At 46.5% G+C, this 12,546-nt stretch overlaps 1 protein-coding gene across 1 annotated transcript in view; it reads right to left on the minus strand.

Annotated features, from left to right (window-relative positions):
* The window catches only part of pcdh15b (protocadherin-related 15b), a 185,485-nt gene that overhangs the window by 38,035 nt on the left and 134,904 nt on the right, over positions 1–12,546 (minus strand). The window lies entirely within an intron of this gene.

Below are 12,546 nucleotides of genomic sequence, written 5' to 3' on the forward strand. Positions count from 1 at the left end.
ACAGGGAAGGTTGTCCCAGTCTGTAATCCCAACATATTTCAAACTGACCACCATTGTCCCTGTTCCCAAGAAATTTACGGTAACCTGCCTTAGTGACTATCACCCTGTAGCACTCAGATCTGTAATTATGAGGTGCTTTGATAGGCTGGTCATGACATACATCAACATCATCATCCCAGACATCCTAGACCCACTCCAATTCGTATACCGTACCAACAGATATACAGAGGACGCAATCTCAACTGCACTTCATACGCCATCTCCCACCTGCACAATAGGGGAAATGTGAGAATGCTGAACATAGACTACAGCTCAGCATTCAACAACATAGTCCCCTACAAGCTCATCAGCAAGCTGGAGACCCTGYGACTGAACAACTCCCTCTGCAACTGGATTCTGGACTTCCTGACGGGCCGGCCCCAGGTGGTGAGGGTAGGCAACAATACCTCCACCACGCTGACCCTCAACACGGGGGCCCCTCAGGGGTGTGTGCTTAGTCCCCTCCTGTAATCCCTGTTCACCCACGACTGCATGGCCACGTACAACTCCAACACCATCATCAAGTTTGCTGACGACATGACGGCGTTAGGCCTGATCACCGACGGCGATGAGACAGCCTACAGGAGGAGGTCAGAGACTTGGCAGTGTGGTGCCAGGACAACAACCTCTGCCTTAATGTCAGTAAGACCAAGGACCTGATCGTGGACTACAGGAGAAAGAAGGGAGAGCGGGGCTGTAGTGGAGTGGGTCTAGTTCCTTGGCGCCCACATRACTAAGGACTTAACATGGTCCACACACACCAGCACATTCATAAAGAGGGCACGACAGCACCTCTTCCCCCACAGGAAGCTGAAAAGATTAGGTATGGGCCCTCAGATCCTCAAAAGGTTGTACAGCTGCACCATCGAGAGCCTCTCGACTGGCTGCATCACCGCTTAGTATGGCAAATGCACCGCCCCCGACCGCAAAGCGCTACAGAGGGTGGTGCGGACAGCCCAATACATCACTGGGGCCGAGCTCCCTGCCATCAAGGACCTTCATATCAGGTGGTGTCAGAAGGCCCGGAAAATTGACATAGATTCCAGCCACCCAAGTCATAGACTGTTCACTCTGCTACCGCCCGGAAAACAGTACCGGAGCATTGGCTCTCGGACCAACAGGTTCCAAAACAGCTTCTATCCCCAAGCCATAAGTGTTAACTAGCCATAAGGCTGTTAAATACTTAAATGGTTACCCTGATGATCTGCACTGACCCCATCTTGCACTGACTCTATGCACACTCCCAAGACTATATATAAACACTAGTACACTGACACACACACAAACTCAACACACATTCACTACATACGTACACACACACACAACTCAAGTACACATATCGATTAAACACAAACTCACAAAAACACTTTTACACTCATCATATGCTGCTGCTACTCTGTTCTTATTTTACATTTACTATTATCTATCCTGATGCCTAGTCACTTTACACTGACTTCATGTACATATCTACCTCAAATACCTTATTATTATTATCTATCCTGATTCCTAGTCACTTTACACTGCCTTCATGTACATATCTACCTCAAATACCTTAATATTATTATCTATCCTGATTCCTGGTCACTTTACACTGCCTTCCTGTACATATCTACCTCAAGTACCTTATTATTATTATCTATCCTGATGCCTAGTCACTTTACACTGCCTTCCTGTACATATCTACCTCAAATACCTTATTATTATCTATCCTGATGCCTAGTGACTTTCCACTGCCTTCATGTACATACAGTGCATTTGGAAATTATTCAGACTCCTTCACTTTTTCCAGAGTTTGGTACGTTACAGCCTTATTCTAAAATTGATTAAAAATATGTTTTTCTCAATCTACACACAATACCCCATAATGACAAAGTAAAAACAGGTTTTTGGCAGTGATTACAGCCTCAAATCTTCTTGGGTATGACGCTACAAGCTTGGGACACCTGTATTTGGAGAGTTTCTCCCATTCCTCTCTGCGGATCCTCTCAAGCTCTGTCAGGTTGGATGGGGAGTGTCGCTGCACAACTATTTTCAGTTCCCTCCAGAGATGTTCGATCGTGTTCAAGTCCGGGCTCTGGCTGGGCCACTCAAGGACATTCAGAGACTTGTCCCAAAGCCACCCCTGCAGTGTCTTGGCTATGTGCTTAGGGTTGTTGTCCTGTTAGAAGGTAAACCTTCGCCCCATTCTTAGGTCCTGAGTGCTCTGGAGCAGGACTTCATCGTGGAGCTCTCTGTACTTTGCTCCGTTCATCTTTCCCTTGATCCTGACTAGTCTCCCAGTCCCTGCAGCTGAAAAACATCCCCACAGCATGATGCTGCCACCACCATGCTTCACCGTAGGGATGGTGCCAGGTTTCCTCCAGACTTGATGCTTGGCATTCAGGCCAAAGAGTTCAATCTTGGTTTCATCAGACCAGATAATCTTGTTTCTCATGGTCTGAGCGTCCTTTAGGTGCCTTTGTCAAACTCCAAGCGGGCTGTCATGTGCCTTTTTACTGAGGAGTGGCTTCCGTCTGGCCACTCTACCATAAAGGCCTGATTGGTGGAGTGCTGCAGAGATGGTTGTCCTTCTGGAAAGTTCTCCCATCTCCACAGAGGAACTCTGGAGCTCTGTCAGAGTGACCATCGGGTTCTTGCTCACCTCCCTGACCAAGGCCCTTCTCCACAGATTGCTCAGTTTGGCTGGGCAGTCAGCACTAGGAAGAGTCTTGGTAGTTCCAAACTTCTTCCATTTAAGAATGATGGAGGCCGCTGTGTTCTTGGGGACCTTCAATGCTGCAGAAATGTTTGGTCCCCCTCCCCAGATCTGTGCCTCGATACAATCCTGTCTCTGAGCTCTATGGACAATTCCTTTGACCTGATGGCTTGGTTTTTGCTCTGACATGCACTGTCAACTGTGGGACCTCATATAGACAGGTGTGTGCCTTTCCAAATCATGTCCAATTAATTGAATTTACCACAGGTGGACTCCAATCAAGTTGTAAAAATGGAAACAGGATGCACCTGAGCTCAATTTCGAGTCTCATAGCAAAGCATCTGAATGCTTTTTTAGATTCTACAAACCTGTTTTCGCTTTTTCATTATGGGTTATTGTGTGTAGAGGTGTAGAGGTGTAGTTATTGTGTCCATTTTAGAATAAGGCTGTAACGTAACACAATGTGGAAAAAGGGAAGTGGTCTGAATAGTTTCCAAATGCACTGTATCTACCTCTAACACCTTGTACCCCTGCACATTGACTTGCCACTGGGAGATTTAGCGTGAGAGGACAGAGTGTTTTGTCCTACAAGGTGAATGGTGTTAACTAAGGACATCTTTGTAACCTGTTGTGACATTTTATTGACAAAGAATAATATGACAAGAGATAGGAATATTAATGTGAATCTTCTAGCGTCATTGTGTACTGTTTTCACAAGCTATATTATAAATTGCAATACAATTTGGAAATTACAAATTGCCATGCAATCTTAACCCTTGGAGACCCCAACCTAACAATATAAAATATGTTTTTATTAACACAATGGCAAACCACATCACCCAAGGACAGTTTATCACTGTATTTCTGTAGTTCTTTATTGGTAAAATGTAATGGCCTGAGATCACCCTTCTGTAAATCTGAATCATGTCGTCAAGGCTTGGAATGTCATCAATTGCCAGAGTGACAATTACGCCTCTTGCACTTAATGGTATTCATAAAAAACTATCTTCTGTTTCTCTGGTCTCTTTGCTAACCACAAGCCGCATGATAACAGTAACAATGTGTCAGAAGAACACAAACACCTCCTGCATGGTAATATGGCTGGGCTCAGGAATATTACTCTACCTGCATGCTAACCAATACCTTTCTATAGTCAGGAGCTGAGATTATATTTCTGATGAGTTGTTCTTCTTAACTTTGGTAGCTGGGCTGACTGTTGGTTCACAGTGATACTGCCTCATCTCTACTCCCCACCCATCCCCATCCTCATCCTCACACCTTCCTGTGTCTGCCTCCCTCAAGGTCTCCGCGACAACACGGGAGCTGCCTGCCGGGAATCAGTCGCCACATATTTCATGACACGGTGGGCATGTCACAAACACCCACCCACCCTTCCCTTACACACACACCTATGACACACACACACACTGACATGCACAACAATACACTGAGACATACACACACACACACAAACTTCTATCCTCCACACGCACACACACACACACACACAAACACACACATCCTCCTGCAGCATGCGTGGAGGGGGAGTGCTCCACCTCACACATCCCCAGACAAATCATCCCCACAGCACCAGCCTCTCTTGGAAGGAAGGAGGATATTACTGAGAGTTGAGCTGTAATGCCTTTCTCCTCCAGTTATGAGGCAATTGGATGGCAGTGTGCGAGACGAGTCGCACTTAGACGACACACACACACACACACACACAGACTCACGTTTTTTGTTATGCAAGACCATGCTGAGGCAACGGGCTCTCAGTAGCTCATTCGCCCCCAGTAATCCCCCCTGACATTTCCCAATCAGCCGCTCCTAGCTGCCAAGTGAGTGGCGAGTGCTGCTCTGTTTGCACAGATAACACAAGAGGATGCTCATCTCTTCCCCTGGCTCTGACACAGCTCTAATGGCCACTCCACATAAGCAGACGGTTAAGTGTGAGAGACTAATGAGGTCCACAGAGCAATGCCCATATCACAGCTAACCCTGTTCCCCCATACACTCTCTGTATCGCCATGCTGTACCTACAATCTGGAGCATGGACTGCAGGCTATGGCACCTCGTAATAACTGGAAGGAAAGTTAAGCCTCCAAGCTTATGTAGCTTTCTGGAGGAATTTTAATGGAATGTTTGTGTTTTGAGTTGTTTTCCTCAGAGTGCTGTTAGTCGGTCTAGGAAATATGTAATAATGAATCAAAAAAATCTGCTGCACATTCACACCCCTTGACTTTTTCCAAATGTGTTGTGTTACAGCCTGCATTTAAAATGGATTCAATTTAAATTTGTTTGTCACTGGCCTACACACAATACCCCATAATGTCAAACACAGACTCAACCACAATGACCGGGGATGATTTCCAATGGCTCGCAAAGAAGGGCCCCTATTGGTAGATGGGTAAATATAAAAATAAAGACATTCAATATCCGTTTGAGCAAATTTAAGTTATTAATTACACTTTGGATGGTGTATCAATACACCCAGTCACTACAAAGATACAGCCGTCTTTCCTAACTCAGTTGCCGAAGAGGAAGGAAATCGCTTTAAAACAGTTAGAGCCTTTAAAACAGTTCGAGTTTAATGGCTGTGATAGGAAAAAACTGAGGTTGATCAACAACATTGTAGTTATTCTACAATATTAATCTAATTGACAGTGTGAAAAGGAAGACTGTGCAGAATGTTTGCAACAAGGCACTAAAGTAATACTGCAAAAAATGTGGCAAAGAAATGTACTTTCTGTCCTGAATACAAAGTGTTATGTTTGGTTATCCAATACAACACATTACTGAGTACCACTCTCCATATTTTCAAGCATAGTGGTGGCTGTATAATGTATCCTGTATCATGTATTGTGTATCCTGAGGCTGAATTTATTGTAGCTGGGGATTTTAACAAAGCAAATGAGAAAAAGGCTCCCGAAATTCTATAAACATATTGATTGTTGTACTCGCGCTGCTAAAACTCTCGACCATTGTTATACTACCTTCCAGAATGCATATAAGGACCTCCCCCGCCATRCATTCGGCAAATCGGACCACGATTCCATGTTGCTCTTCCCCTCCTATGGGCTGAAACTCAAACAGGAAGCACCCGTGGTGAGGACTTTTCAACGCTGGTCTGACCAATCGGAATCCACACTTCAAGATTGTTTTGATCACGCGGACTGGGATATGTTCAGAGTAGCTTCAGAAAATAATATCAACACATATACCGATACAGTGAATGAGTTTATCCGGAAGTGCGTATGAGAAGTTGTACCCACTGTGACTATTAAAACCTACCCCAACCAAAAACCGTGAATAGATGGGAGCATATGCGCAAAACTGAAAGCGCAAACCACTGCATTTAACCAGGGCAAAAAAGACTGGGAATATGGAAAAATACAAACAGTGTAGTTATCCTCTCGGCATAGCAATCAAACAGGCTAAACGTCAGTATAGAGACAAATTTGAGTCCCAGTTAAACAAGACGTATGTGGCAGGGTCAACAGACAATCATAGACTATAAAAGAAAAACCAGCCATGTCGCGGACACAGACGTCTTGCTTCCAGACAGGTTGAACACCTTCTTCGCTCGCTTTGAGGATAATTCTATCAGGAACCAAGGTAAGACCCAGACGCAGACTGTGTGAAGTAACAATGTTTATTGTAACAACAGGGGCAAGAAAACAACAGGTCAAGGCAGGCAGGGGTTGATAATCCAGAGTAGGAACAAAGGTACAGGATGGCAGGCAAGCTCAGGGACAGGCAGAGTTCAGTAATCCAGAGGTGATGCAAAGGTAAAGGATGGCAGGCAGGGTCAGGGAGAGTGGTCAGGCGGGCGGGTACAGGGTCTGGACAGGCAAGGGTCAAAAACCAGGAGGACGAGAAAAAGAGAGGCTGGGAAAAGACAGGAGCTGACAGGATAAACACTGGTAAGCTTGACAAACAAGATGAACTGGCACAGACAGACAGAAAACACAGGTATAAATACCCAGAGGATAAGTGGGGAAGATGGTCGACACCTAGAGGGAGTGGAGACAAGCACAGGTGAAACAGATCAGGGCGTGACAGTACACCCCACCCCACCCCCACCCCCCTTCTAGAGACGCCACCTGGTGTTCCACCTGGGCGGATACCTGGTTGACTGGGGTGACAGCGGTGAAAGTTGGCGATGAGGGCCAGGTCCAAGATGTCTTTAGCGGGAACCCAGCACCTCTCCTCCGGGCCATAACCCTCCCAGTCAACCAGGTACTGGAAAGCCCTGCTCCGTGGTTGAACCCTCAGGAGGCGTCTCACCGTGTAAGCTGGCTGGCCATCGATGACACGGGAGGGAGGGATGGGCCTAAAAACAGAAGACAAGGGGCAGTCAGAAATAGTTTTGACTCTAGACACAGAAAAGGTAGGAAAAATATGGAGGGGACGGGGCAACAGAGGACGAACAGCAGAGGGGCTAATGATCTTGGAGCGGGGGGGAAAGGTCTCGGCTTCTGGGGGTGTAGCCGCAGTACTATAGCGGCGTGCCAGCGCCTCAGGCTTGACCTCCTTGGATACCGGTCGGTGCTGCGGAAGCGAAGTGGCCCGGGCCTTACTGAAGCCCTCCCGGAGGTTCTGGTACTCTGGGGAGCTGGCGGAGAGGTCCAGGGAATTTCCAAGCCCCCAGGAAGATGTCCCGGGGCAGGCAGAGCTGAGTTCTGGCAATGAGTGTTGCAGGACGTGCTCCTACCCACAATGGCACCAGTAGCCCAGTCAATGGAGGGATTGTGTCGCTGGAGACAAGAGAACTCCAATACCACGGGAACCTGTGGAGACTCAACCAGCAGGAATTGGATCATCTTGCTGTGGTTCCCCGACTCTCGTAGGTTGACGGGGGTGGTCTGGTGGGTGACCCTGTCTATAGAGCACCCGTCCAGCTCTCTAACACCCATGGGAATGGAGAGGGGTTGAGTGGGGATTCCCAGCTCGGACGCCAGGGTAACGTCCATGAGACTCACATTGGCCCCAGAGTCGATGAGTACCTGGAGAGATTTGGACTGGTCGCCCCACAGCAAGGTGGCATGGAGAGGTATCAAGTAAGGGGAGAATAACAATTATCTTTAAGACCCACCAGTGTACTCACTCCAACAAATGAGCTAGGTCTCTTGAAGGGACAGGTAGACGCAAAATGCCCGGCAGTACCACAATACAGAAAACTCTGGGTCTCAAGTCTGCGTACGCATTCGCCTGGAGACAGCCTAGCCCTGCCGAGCTGCATCAGCTCGGGAAGAGTTGAATCGGCAGTGTCCGGAGGCTCTTGGAAGGACTCGGGTAAGCTCTGATCCTCTCGGGAACGTAGATGCCAGGGACTTCSGGAGTTCATCAGCTGCAAGGTGGGATCCCTGAGTGAGCGATTGGGACCGCAATCGAACCTCTTCTCCCTCCTACGTTCCAGTAGCCGACCATCGATCTGGATGGTTAAAGTGATGAGTGAGTTGAGATCCGTCGGTTGTTCTCGGGCTGCCAGCTCATCSTTTACCTCCTCCGATAATCCGTGCAGGAATGTGTCAAACAGCGCTTCCGGGTTCCAGGTACCCTCCGCTGCTATCGTGCGGAATTCCACTGCATAGTCTGCCACACTGAGGTTGTCCTGCTGAAGCAACTCCCGGGCAGCTTCTCTCCCGGACACCGGAGCCTCAAACCTCCGCCACGAATACCTCCAGACTGAAGCAGACGGTGGATTGTTGCTCCCGCACCGCCATGGCACAGGCGAGGGCCCTCCAGGARTTCAGCAAAATAATGTACGCTATCTTCGAGTGGTCCGAGGGGAACAAAGAATACTGCAGCTCAAAAATGAGGGAGCACTGGGAGAGAAAGGTCCGGGCAGGTTCTGGAATTTCCATTGTAGCGCTCTCGGGGAGGTAAGTGGGGTTCCCGGGAAACCAGCGTGACGGCGCTGCTACCAGCCGGGTTACAGAGGGGCTGGGAGGTTACCGTCGTGGTAGGCTGCCTAGTAGGCAACCCACAGAATTGCTCCCGCAATGCGTCCAAGGCTAGGTCATAATGTTCGGCCACGGCCTGGAACCCTTCCATCAGACCGCGAAGCAACTCCTTGTGCCTACCAATGGTGGCTCCTTGGGAGGAGATGGCATTGCGGGGCTGGTCTAAGTCTGCTGCGTCAGTCATGGCCAGTTCGTACTATCAGGAACCAAGGTAAGACCCAGATGCAGACTGTGTGACGTAACAATGTTTATTGTAACAGGGGCAGGCAAACGACAGGTCAAGGCAGGCAGGAGTCAATAATCCAGAGTAGGAGCAAAGGTACAGGACTGCAGGCAGGCTCAGGGTCAGGGACAAGCAGAGTTCAGTAATCCAGAGGTGGAGCAAAGGTATAGGACGGCAGGCAGGCTCAGGGTCAGGGACAGGCAGAGTGGTCAGGCGGACGGGTACAGGGTCAGGACAGGGAAGGGTCAAAAAAGAAAAAGAGAGGCTGGGAAAAGACAGGCGCTGACAGGACACACGTAAGCTTGACAAACAAGACGAACTGGCCCAAACAGACAGAAAACACAGGTATAAATACCCAGAGGATAAGTGGGGAAGATGGGCAACACCTGGAGGGGGTGGAGACAAGCACAAGGACAGGTGAAACAGATCAGGGTGAGACAAATACAGTGCCACCGACAAGGCCCGCTATCAAGGACTGTGGGCTCTCCTTCTCCGTGGCCGACGTGAGTAAGACGTTTAAATAAAAACATAAAAATAAAGCCTCACAAGGCTGCCGGCCCAGATGGTATCCCTAGCCGCGTCCTCAAAGTATGTGCAGACCAGCTGGCTGGTGTGTTTACAGATATATTCAATCTCTCCCTATCCCAGTCTGTTGTTCCCGCATGCTTCAAGATGGCCAGCATTGTCCCTGTACCTAAGAAAGCAAACTTAATTGAACTAAATGACTATCGCCCTGTAGCACTCACCTCTGTCATCATGAAGTGCTTTGAGAGACTAGTCAAGGATTAAATCACCTCCACCTTACCTGCCACCCTAGACCCACTTCAATTTTCTTACCGCCCTAATAGATCCACAGACGATGCAATCGCCACCACACTGCACACTGCCCTGTCCCATCTGAACAAGAGAAATAGCTATGTAAGAATGCTGTTCATTGACTATAGCTCAGCATTCAACACCATAGTACCATTCAAGCTCATCATCAAGCTCAAGGCCCAACTGGGTCATTGACTTCCTGACGGGTCGCCCCCAGGTGGTGAAGGTAGGAAACAACACCTCTTCGCTGATCCTCAACACTGGGGCCCCCCACAAGGGTGCGTGCTCAGCCCCCTCCTGTACTCCCTGTTCAACCATGACTGTGTGGCCAAGCACGCCGCCAACTCAATCATCAAGTTTGCAGACGACACAACAGTAGTAGGCTTGATTACCAACAACGATGAGACAGCCTACAGGGAGGAGGGGAGGGATCTGGGAGTCTGGTGCCAGGAAAATAAGTGAGGCCTAAGAGGGTTTTATAAATAAGCATCAACCAGTGGGTCTTGCAACGGGTATACAGAGATTACCAGTTTACAGAGGAGTATAGAGTGCAGTGATGTGTCCTATAAGGAGCATTGGTGCAAATCTGAGAGCAACCTTACCTGCCGATCTAGAAATTATGTCTCCGTAATCTAGCATGGGTAGGATGGTCATCTGAATCAGGGTTGGATTTCTTAGAAACGTACCCAGAAAGACTCACAACTGTAAATCGATGACATAGTTGATTCTACAATGTATTGACTCAGGGGTGTGAATATTTATGTAAATTATATATTTCTACATTTCATTTTCAACACATTTCCAAAAATATAAAACAAACAATGCTTTCACTTTGTCATTATGGGGTATTGTTTGTAGATGCGTGAGAAGAAAATTCTATGTCATCCATTTTGAATTCAGGCTGTAACACAACAATATGTGGAATATGTCAAAGGGTATGCATACTTTCTGAATTCACTGTAAAATAAAAATGCATGTGGCGGAGTGGCTACCTTTGGTTCATACATGATGTTACAGGGACTGACTAACAAAAACGCAACAAATCGAGGCAAAAAAAAAAAAAGATACTAACAACGTAACTGTTGTCATCTCTTAATCTGATCTTCGTAGCCGACTATATCTCACCCTTTGATCTTCTGGAGTGCAGTGGGGAGATAACATGAGGGATGGAAGCACATCTGCCACACTGATTTGACAATTTTTCAAAACCCACCGCAAATATTGAACGGATGATAAAACCCACATTTAATCCAGGTCTTGAATAAAACATGTGGCTTGTTTTTCAGGATAATCATATTAATCCACTTGAATACAAATGAATCGGAGCAGTCTTTAATCATCACAAAGTCAGAGCCAAGTGTGCTGAGACCATGTTGTAAATCTACAAATGCAGTAAATACCTTCAGTGTGCTATTAGTAAGAAGAAAACTAATTTAGTATGATCCGAGTTATGTGTTTGTGTAAGGTCATGAACCCTGTTTCCGTTTTGTGTTGAAGTGAGAGACAAATACTCATAGGTTACCCATGCCGAGCCCTCTAGCAGACCATGTGAGAGTGTGAGTAGCGCAGTAAAGCATGCTGTCTGATATGGACTATACACAGCATCAATCCCCCCAGAAAACAGCTGACTACGCCAATACACACCATGGCTTCATTCACTGCACACGACAGGACTCTCACTGACTCCCATTACTCAGAGAGGTATCAACACTCAACGAAGCTGGGTTAAACTAAAAACATTCATGTTTACTATTTGGCTATTTTCGATAAAGAGTCTTTTTATTTTTGCAACTGTTTTGCTATCTTGAGTATTAGGCACTCACCTTTTCAAAGAATAGGATCTGTGCAGTTAGGAACCAGTTGCCATACTATGGCTGTCCTTTTGCAAACAAGAGGTAAAGGTCAACTCTTAGTCCTGCAAACCATAAATACCAGTTAGCATGAGCACTTCAGTAGTGTTGTGAACTTGGGGGAAATATCTTTAGCCTTTCAAAACAAGCCCATTCCTTCTCGTTCAGAAGGAATACATAAATATAAAGCAAGCATTATGGATAATGAGTGTTTGTGTTGCAAATGGAAATACTGTATTGACAATTCTCCATAAATACCAGTTAGCATTAGCACTTTAGTAGCTATGATAACTATTTGATTAGTTCTCCGTTCAAGACTTAGACTAGGGATATATAATAATATTATTAGATAATATTATTATGAGTCTTTAATGGGAAAAGGGGAAGAAAAGAGACGAGCGTCAAGGAAACTTGTATCATAGAAAGTTCTTAAATGTACTTTTAAGTTGTAAAACATTTTWAAAAAACATTTCTGGTTTCTCAACATCCTCCTCTGATGCTAGCTAGCTGTCTAGCCTAATACCAAGATTGGTAGCTAGCACATGAAACCCTGAGGCTGTTTCATCTAAAACACATTTGCATGATTCACCCATAGTGCAGCTTCACATTTTCCAATCATGCTCAGGAGAGTTTTTAAAAATAAGATAAGCCGATACATGTGATAAATAATTTAACAGCACAATGAATATTTAAACGATAGGCCCTTGTTGTACGGCTGCCAACAAAAGAGGGAGCAGATAAGGGCTCATGCTTGATTGAGACATTGTGGGATAAAAGTGAAAAGGGCTCCATCGAGATGACTCATCAACGACAACCATTTTTGATTTCCTTATTCTCTGCGGGCCATTTGGCAAAGCTGTTAATCCATCTATCCATATAAAGACACAGGAAACACACACACAATCACGCGCGCACGCTCAAAAAACACACACAAAACACACATTAATGAGCCCGGTA

This window comes from Salvelinus sp. IW2-2015, linkage group LG8 (genome assembly GCF_002910315.2).
Source record: "Salvelinus sp. IW2-2015 linkage group LG8, ASM291031v2, whole genome shotgun sequence".
Classification (NCBI taxonomy): Eukaryota; Metazoa; Chordata; class Actinopteri; order Salmoniformes; family Salmonidae; genus Salvelinus; species Salvelinus sp. IW2-2015.